The sequence below is a fragment of the Penaeus vannamei genome, chromosome 3 (genome assembly GCF_042767895.1).
Source record: "Penaeus vannamei isolate JL-2024 chromosome 3, ASM4276789v1, whole genome shotgun sequence".
NCBI classification, from domain to species: domain Eukaryota; kingdom Metazoa; phylum Arthropoda; class Malacostraca; order Decapoda; family Penaeidae; genus Penaeus; species Penaeus vannamei.
Window position 1 is genome coordinate 43,710,301 of NC_091551.1, and position 7,500 is coordinate 43,717,800.

At 40.8% G+C, this 7,500-nt stretch overlaps 5 non-coding genes across 5 annotated transcripts; 4 read left to right on the plus strand and 1 right to left on the minus strand.

The window, feature by feature from the left end:
- The first annotated feature begins 2,398 nt into the window (after positions 1-2,398).
- Positions 2,399-2,471, plus strand: TRNAA-AGC (transfer RNA alanine (anticodon AGC)). The gene has a single exon. It is a non-coding gene; the product is annotated as a tRNA-Ala (tRNA).
- Positions 2,472-3,185: 714 nt separating this feature from the next.
- TRNAA-AGC (transfer RNA alanine (anticodon AGC)) lies at positions 3,186-3,258 on the plus strand. The gene has a single exon. It is a non-coding gene; the product is annotated as a tRNA-Ala (tRNA).
- Positions 3,259-6,085: 2,827 nt separating this feature from the next.
- On the minus strand, positions 6,086-6,158 carry TRNAA-AGC (transfer RNA alanine (anticodon AGC)). The gene has a single exon. It is a non-coding gene; the product is annotated as a tRNA-Ala (tRNA).
- A 426-nt stretch (positions 6,159-6,584) lies between these two features.
- Positions 6,585-6,657, plus strand: TRNAA-AGC (transfer RNA alanine (anticodon AGC)). Its single transcript has one exon. It is a non-coding gene; the product is annotated as a tRNA-Ala (tRNA).
- Positions 6,658-7,155: 498 nt separating this feature from the next.
- Positions 7,156-7,228, plus strand: TRNAA-AGC (transfer RNA alanine (anticodon AGC)). Its single transcript has one exon. It is a non-coding gene; the product is annotated as a tRNA-Ala (tRNA).
- The last annotated feature ends 272 nt before the right edge of the window (positions 7,229-7,500 follow it).

Genomic DNA, 7,500 nt, shown 5'->3' on the forward strand with positions numbered 1-7,500 from the left:
GAGGAAAGCGATCCAGGTGGCCGTATAGCCTGAGTTAGCGATCAAGGATTGTGCAGATAACAGGTCCTGTGCCAGTCTCACGGTGCAACCGTTGGTTGGACACATGGTCCCGCCATGTACCCCATGATCTGGCGCAAGGACCTATTACAAAAGGCTTCAAGACGAGCCTACAAGGCACAGAACAATGTCCAGGTTTCGCTACCGTATAGCAAAACTGGCACTATCAGGGCCTTGAAAACCCGTAGCTTGGTCCTTCTGCACAGGTACCGACATCTCCAAATACTCTTGTTGAGAGAGTTCATGACCCCTGCTGCCAGGCCAATCCGTCTGCTGACTTCATGGTCTGACAGCCCAGAGTTATGAACTACTCTACCAAGGTATGTAAAGCTCTCTATGACTTCAATGTCCTCGCCGCAAGCATGTACCAACTGAACAGGTTCTCCTAACAAGTCCCCAAATTCCTGGACCTTGGTCTTGGTCCAGGAGACCTCTAGACCCAAGGGTTTCGCTTCATTGCTAAATGCATCCAGAGCCTCCACTAAGGTTTCCAAAGACTCAGATAGAATAGTAACATCATCAGCAAAGTCAAGGTCTGTAACCTTGATATTGCTCCACAGTGACTTTGAACAGTAGCTCTGCCTAGTATCCAGTCAATGCAAGTGTTGAAAAGAGTTGGCACAAGGACACAGCCTTGCCTCACTCCTGAACTAACAGGAAAGAAGCTCGACAGGCCCCTACCACACTTTACAACACTTTCAGTACCAGTATACAGGCTTGCTATTAGTCCAATAATCCTTGTTGGAATTCCTCTCAGTCTCAGGATCTCCCAAAGTGACTCCCGATGCACCGTATCAAACGCCTTGAGGTCGATGTAGGCTGCAAGCAGCCTACGCCCGAACTCACGGCGGCGCTCTACAATGACTCGAAGCGCGAGGATACGGTCTATTGTGGACTTACCAGGAGTGAATCCGGATTGCTCCAGTCTCTGGTGCCTCAGTATATGGTCTCTCATACATCTCAGAAGGATGTGGGCGAGAACCTTGCCTGGTATACTGAGCAGTGTGATGCCTCGGTGATTGCTGCAGTCCCAACGGTCGCCCTTCCCCTTCATTCACTAAGAAATGGCCTTCTACCTCCTCTGCAAGACTCCTAATAAACTGTTCCTTGTCCCTTCTCAACAGAGACCGAGTTCTGCTCACATGAGAACGGTGCAATTCCCGATCCCCTGTCAGACGAGCCGCACGACATGCATCTGTGGCTTCTAGTGTCTCCTGCGAGATGGAATTCTGTACTGCTCTCGGGCGTCCACCAAACGTATCTTGAGCTGCATCAAGCGTTTCACGCTTGAAGGTATCCCACAGAAGAACAGGGTCTGTCAGACTGTTCAGCATTGCGAAACGATCAGAGATTGTCTCAGCAAACCCACGGGCACACTCCCCCTCCCTCAGCCTGTCCAAATGAAACACCCTTGGGTGATCATTTGACCGCTGGGGAGTTTTGAAGTGGACCCGGAGGGTAGCCACAACCAATCTATGGTCAGTACCACAGAACTCAGCACTCCTGTACACCCTGCAATTCTGTATGATCCTCCAACGAGTGCTAACGAGTATGCATCACTGTACCACGTCCAGCGATGTGGGTCTGGGCGCTGGTACCAGGAGCCAGAAATCCTCAATTTCCGGGACCTAGCAAAGTCCCGGAGAAGGAGGCTATTCTCACTACCGGCATCAGCTCCTGAACCATGGGGACCGACAGACATCTCATAGCAAGCTCGATCACAGCCAGATACTGCACTGAAGTCACCCAGAACAATACGAATATCTCGATGGGGACAACTGTCTGCCACGGATGCAAGTTTGGCATAGAACATTTCTTTCACTTCAAGTTTACAAACATCTGTAGGAGCCTACACAGCAATAAAAGTCATGGAGCCAAAAGATAGCTTCAATCTCAATACCATTATATATATATATATATATATATATATATATATATATATATATATATATATATATATGTTTATAAATAAATATATATATATATATATATATATATATATATATTATATGCACAAATACATATGCATATATGTATACATATACATATGTATAGATATAAATGTATACACATATTGATATATATTCATATTTAAATATTATGTACATGTATACATGTGTATATTATATATATATATATAAACATACATATGTATACACATACATATATATACATACATATACATATATATATATATATATATATATATATATATATATATATATATATATATATATATGTATACAACCAAGACGATTTCCCGGCGCAAACGTTGGTGATTCGCCACGCGTGTTGGCAGCGAAGCTCAAAACAGACACGGCCAACCATGCTCTTTATCACAGGGGATGTAGCTCAAGTGGTAGAGCGCTCGCTTAGCATGTGAGAGGTACGGGGATCGATACCCCGCATCTCCAGCTTACATTTAGCTTCAGTCGTTTATTGCCTTCAAGAATTTAGTGTATATTGTGGAAATACCATCAGACACAAGCATAAGAGATCAGTCGCAAACATCAGACGAATGAGACAAAAAGAATGTAAATTTCCGTGTATGTGTGTGAGTGCTGTTCACGTTCCTGTATGTGATACGACCAGCATGACCCCTGGGCGGTCATGCTGGGTCAGCATCGCTCGATGGGCACTGGGCGCCGGCCTGCCCGGGTCGTCTCTCTTACTATCCGCCATTGTGTCTCCGCGCCTCGAGTGTACAGCAACGGAACTAAAATTAACTCGAGTATTTAACCCATTAATCCATATCATGTGTATCTATACGTATTGATAGTTTGCTAAGTAAGCAGAAATGGCAACGAACATTTAATTTGTTGCACGTATGATATAGACCAATGATAGCTGCAACACATTGGTAACAGTGACACGTCCCTCGCACCTATGGGAGGAGCGATTCGCCAACAGCAACAGTGATGACAGAACATATAGTGATTGTGCATAATCATTATTTGTGTGAAATAAAAAGGTTTCGTACACAAGATCCCACCGCTGGCAAAACTTCAGGCAACGTTACCTATACCAGAGAACTGAGACAATTTCCCGGCGCAAACGTTTGTAATTTGCCGCGCGTGTTGGCAGCGAAATTTACAATAGACCCGGCTGACCACTTATTTATTATCACAGGGGATGTAGCTCAAGTGGTAGAGCGCTCGCTTAGCATGTGAGAGGTACGGGGATCGATACCCCGCATCTCCAAATTACATTGAAATGCATGTTGCTTTACATAATTTTCTTTAAGTAAATGGTATGACTTTTTTGTCTTTGGGGACTTCAGTTGGCAATGTTAGCTTAGAGTTGCCAATTACAATACGAAGCATAAAGATTGGTTTTATTTTCTTTCCATTATTAATCGTGTCTCATGATTATGCAACATTTGATACTTAACGAAAGTATTTATTCCAATTATTATCATTCTGGCGACTCACTCTCTTTCTCCTGCTTCATTCTCCCTTTCCTTCCTTGTTTTTCTCTCTCTGGTTCTCTCATTCGGCTTACTTAAGAGTAAATGCTTCCAGCTCACGAACTCGTGGAAAGCGACAAATCCTTTTAAGAATATCAGAAATGCGTGTGGATACATATACATTTAGATTCATATATATACACATATGTATGTATATACATACATATATATGTATGCATGCGTATATGCATACATATGTATATATGCATATAAACATGTCTACATATATATGCACATATATATATATATATACATATATACACATATACCTATACATACACACATGTATATACGTATACAAATATATATTCATACACATAAATATATACATTCATATATATATATATATAGCTATATATCTATTCATATATATATACATATATATATATATATATATATATATATATATATATATATATATACATGAGTGTTGATACTATTGTAAAAAAACAAAAAAAAAAACATAATGAACAAACTATTTCAATAAATTTAGTCAGTGCATTGTAGGATTTTCCCAATTTGCAATTAAAACGTGAGATTTGAATCAAGAGCGTCAGATTATCCACTGAAGTAAAATAAAAAAAAACCTCCATTAATCAGCAGACTTGGATGCTGAGGCAACTGCATTCAAGACCGACTCCCAATATTTCCTTATATCTGACAAGATTTAATTTCATGCCCCAACGAGAGCACCACGATTGAATCATCAGGTCAACAGGGAGACTGTCAGCTATTATTAGCCGAGTTGCCGGAGAAGGACTATCAGCATAGAGATAAGTAACATCAGCATATGGCATCTTATTGGTAATGCCTGGTATCGCCTGGATATATAATGAAGAGCAAAGGGCCAAGAACACTACCCTGAGGAACACCAGAGGACACACGGGAATACGAGATAAAACTACCATCAACATGAACACGCTGCTGTTCACCAAATCAAAATTCAATCAAATTAGTTTCAACTTTACCACCAACACCAACAGACTGCAACTTTAAAATAAAATCTTATAGTTGTGTCAAAAGCTGCACTATAATCCAGAGAAACAACCTTGACTCATGACCCTCATCCGAAGCAGATTGCACTTCATGCACCAGTATAAGCAATGCAGCATTACAGCCGAGTCCCTTTCTAAATCTGAAAGAAACGGTCTCAAATTTACAAAAAGACAATTGACCAGCAAAGGTTAAAAATCTTAGATAATATCGGTGTAATTGATATGGGCCTCTGTAGGTGAAAATTCGTGGGCCCTTAGGCATTGGGGTAACATGTATATATATGTATATATGCATATACGTTAATATCTATATGCATCTATACGTACATATAAGTATATATATGTAAATATATATATACATATGTATATATATGCATGTCGATTGAGTGAATTTGTACTTCATTTCCACCGAATGAACTGTTCTTAAAAGTTTTCTTTAACGCCGTTCATGCGTTTGTGAGGTGGAAGCATTTACTCTAAGTAAGCCGATCGAGAGAACAAAAGAGAGTCAAAAAGGGAAAGGGAGAACAATAGAGAGAGTGTCACCAGGACAATTACAATGGAATAAATGTTTTCGTTAATCATCAGACATTGCATATTTACGAGATAAATCATCAAGCCCATTGTAAAGTGAAAACTGAGAAGACAAGAGGCGTGATTATTCACTAAAACCGACCTTTAAGCTTTGCAATGTAAAAGCCAACCTTACCAAGCGAAGTTCCTAAATACTAAAGAAACATATCATATATTTACAATGAGTTACCTAAAGGCAATCAACAATTGAAACTAAAAATAAGCTGGAAACAACCTTAACTCGAGACCCTTTTTTAAAGCAAACTGCATTTCATGCATCAACATAAACATTGCATCATTACAGCTGAGTCCCTTTCTAAATCTGGAAGAAAAGGTCTCAAATATACAAAAAGACAATTGACCAGCAAAGGTTAAACAATCTTAGATAATATCGGTGAAATTGATATAGGCCTATGTAGGTGAAGATTAGTGGGCCCTTGGGCATTGGGGTAACATGTATATATATGTATATATGCATATATACGTACATATAAGTATATACATGTAAATATATATGCACACATGTATACTTATGTATATAGATATATGCATGTCGATTGAGTGAATTTGTACTTCATTTCCAATGAGTAAACTGTTCTTAAAAGATTTCTTTAACGCCGTTCATGCGTTTGTGAGGTGGAAGCATTTACTCTAAGTAAGCCGATTGAGAGAACAAAAGAGAGAGTCGAAGAAGGAAAGAGAGTGACAACAATAGAGTGTCACCAGGACGACTAATAAAATGTTTTCGTTGATCATCAAACACTGCATATGTACGAGAAGAATCATCAAGCCCATTGTTAAGTGAAAACTGAGAAGACGAGAGGCGTGATTATTCATTAAAACCGACCTTTAAGCTTTGTAATGTAACGCAACTTTTAACCAACTTTACCAAGCTAAGTTCCTAAACACACACACACACACACAAAAAAAAAACTTACCATATATTTACAACGAGTTACCAAAAGGCAATCGACAACTGAAGCTAAAAATAAGCTGGAGATGCGGGGTATCGATCCCCGTACCTCTCACATGCTAAGCGAGCGCTCTACCACTTGAGCTACATCCCCTGTGGTAACAAGTGAGTGGTTGGCCGTGTCTATTGTGGGCTTCGCTGCCAACACGTGTGGCGAATCACTAACGTTTTAGGCGGGAAATTGTCTGGTTTGCTGAACGTTGAAGTTTTTTAATAAATGTTATCTACAGATGATTTATTGACTATTGGGATTGCAGTATATTTCATGGCGTTTAACCATATATATACACAAATATATACATATATATGCATATATATAATATATATCAACTTCAACCCCATGAAATATACTGTAATCCTTATAAACAATCAACAATTCCTAAACCGCAGTTATATATATATAAACAACGTTGACCAAACTGACAACCTAGACGTTTTCCCGGCGCAAACGTTTGTGATTCGCCGCGCTTGTTGGCAGCGAAGCCCACAATCGACACGGCCAACATCCTTCTTAACCACAGGGGATGTAGCTCAAGTGGTAGAGCGCTCGCTTAGCATGTGAGAGGTACGGGGATCGATACCCCGCATCTCCAGCTTACATTTAGCTTCAGTCGTTTATTGCTTTCAAGAATTTAGTGCATACTGTGGAAATACCACCACACACAAGCATAGCAGATCAGTCACAAACATCAGCTATTACAGACGAATGAGTGAGGTAAAAAGAATATAAATTTCCGCGTGTATGTGGGTGAGTGCTGTCCACGTGTCCTGTATGTGATATGACCAGCACGACCCCTGGGCGGTCATGCTGGGTCAGCAACACATTGGTAACAGTGACACGTCCCTCGCGCATATGGGAGGAGCGATTCGCCAACAGCAACAGTGATGAGAGAACATATAATGATTGTGCATAATCATTATTTGTTCGTAATAAAAAGGTTTCGTACACACGATCCCATCGCTGGCAAAACTTCAGGCAACGTTACCTATACCAGAGAATTGAGACAATATCCCGACGCAAACGTTTGTGATTTGCCGCATGTGTTGGCAGCGAATTTTACAATAGACACAGCCAACCACTTACTATCACAGGGGATGTAGCTCAAGTGGTAGAGCGCTCGCTTAGCATGTGAGAGGTACGGGGATCGATACCCCGCATCTCCAACTTTTATTAATGCATTGTTTAATGCCTTCAAGAATTCAGTATATATTGTGTTACTACCACGAGACACAAGCATAACAGATCAATTACAAACAGCAGCTATTACGTGTCCTGTATGTGATACGACCAGCATGACCCCTGGGCGGTCATGCTGGGTCAGCATTGCTCGATGGGCACTGGGCGCCGGCCTGCCCGGGTCGTCTCTGTTATTATCCGCCAATGTGGTGTCTCCGCGGCCCGAGTGTACAGCAACGGAACTATGGGAGGACCTATG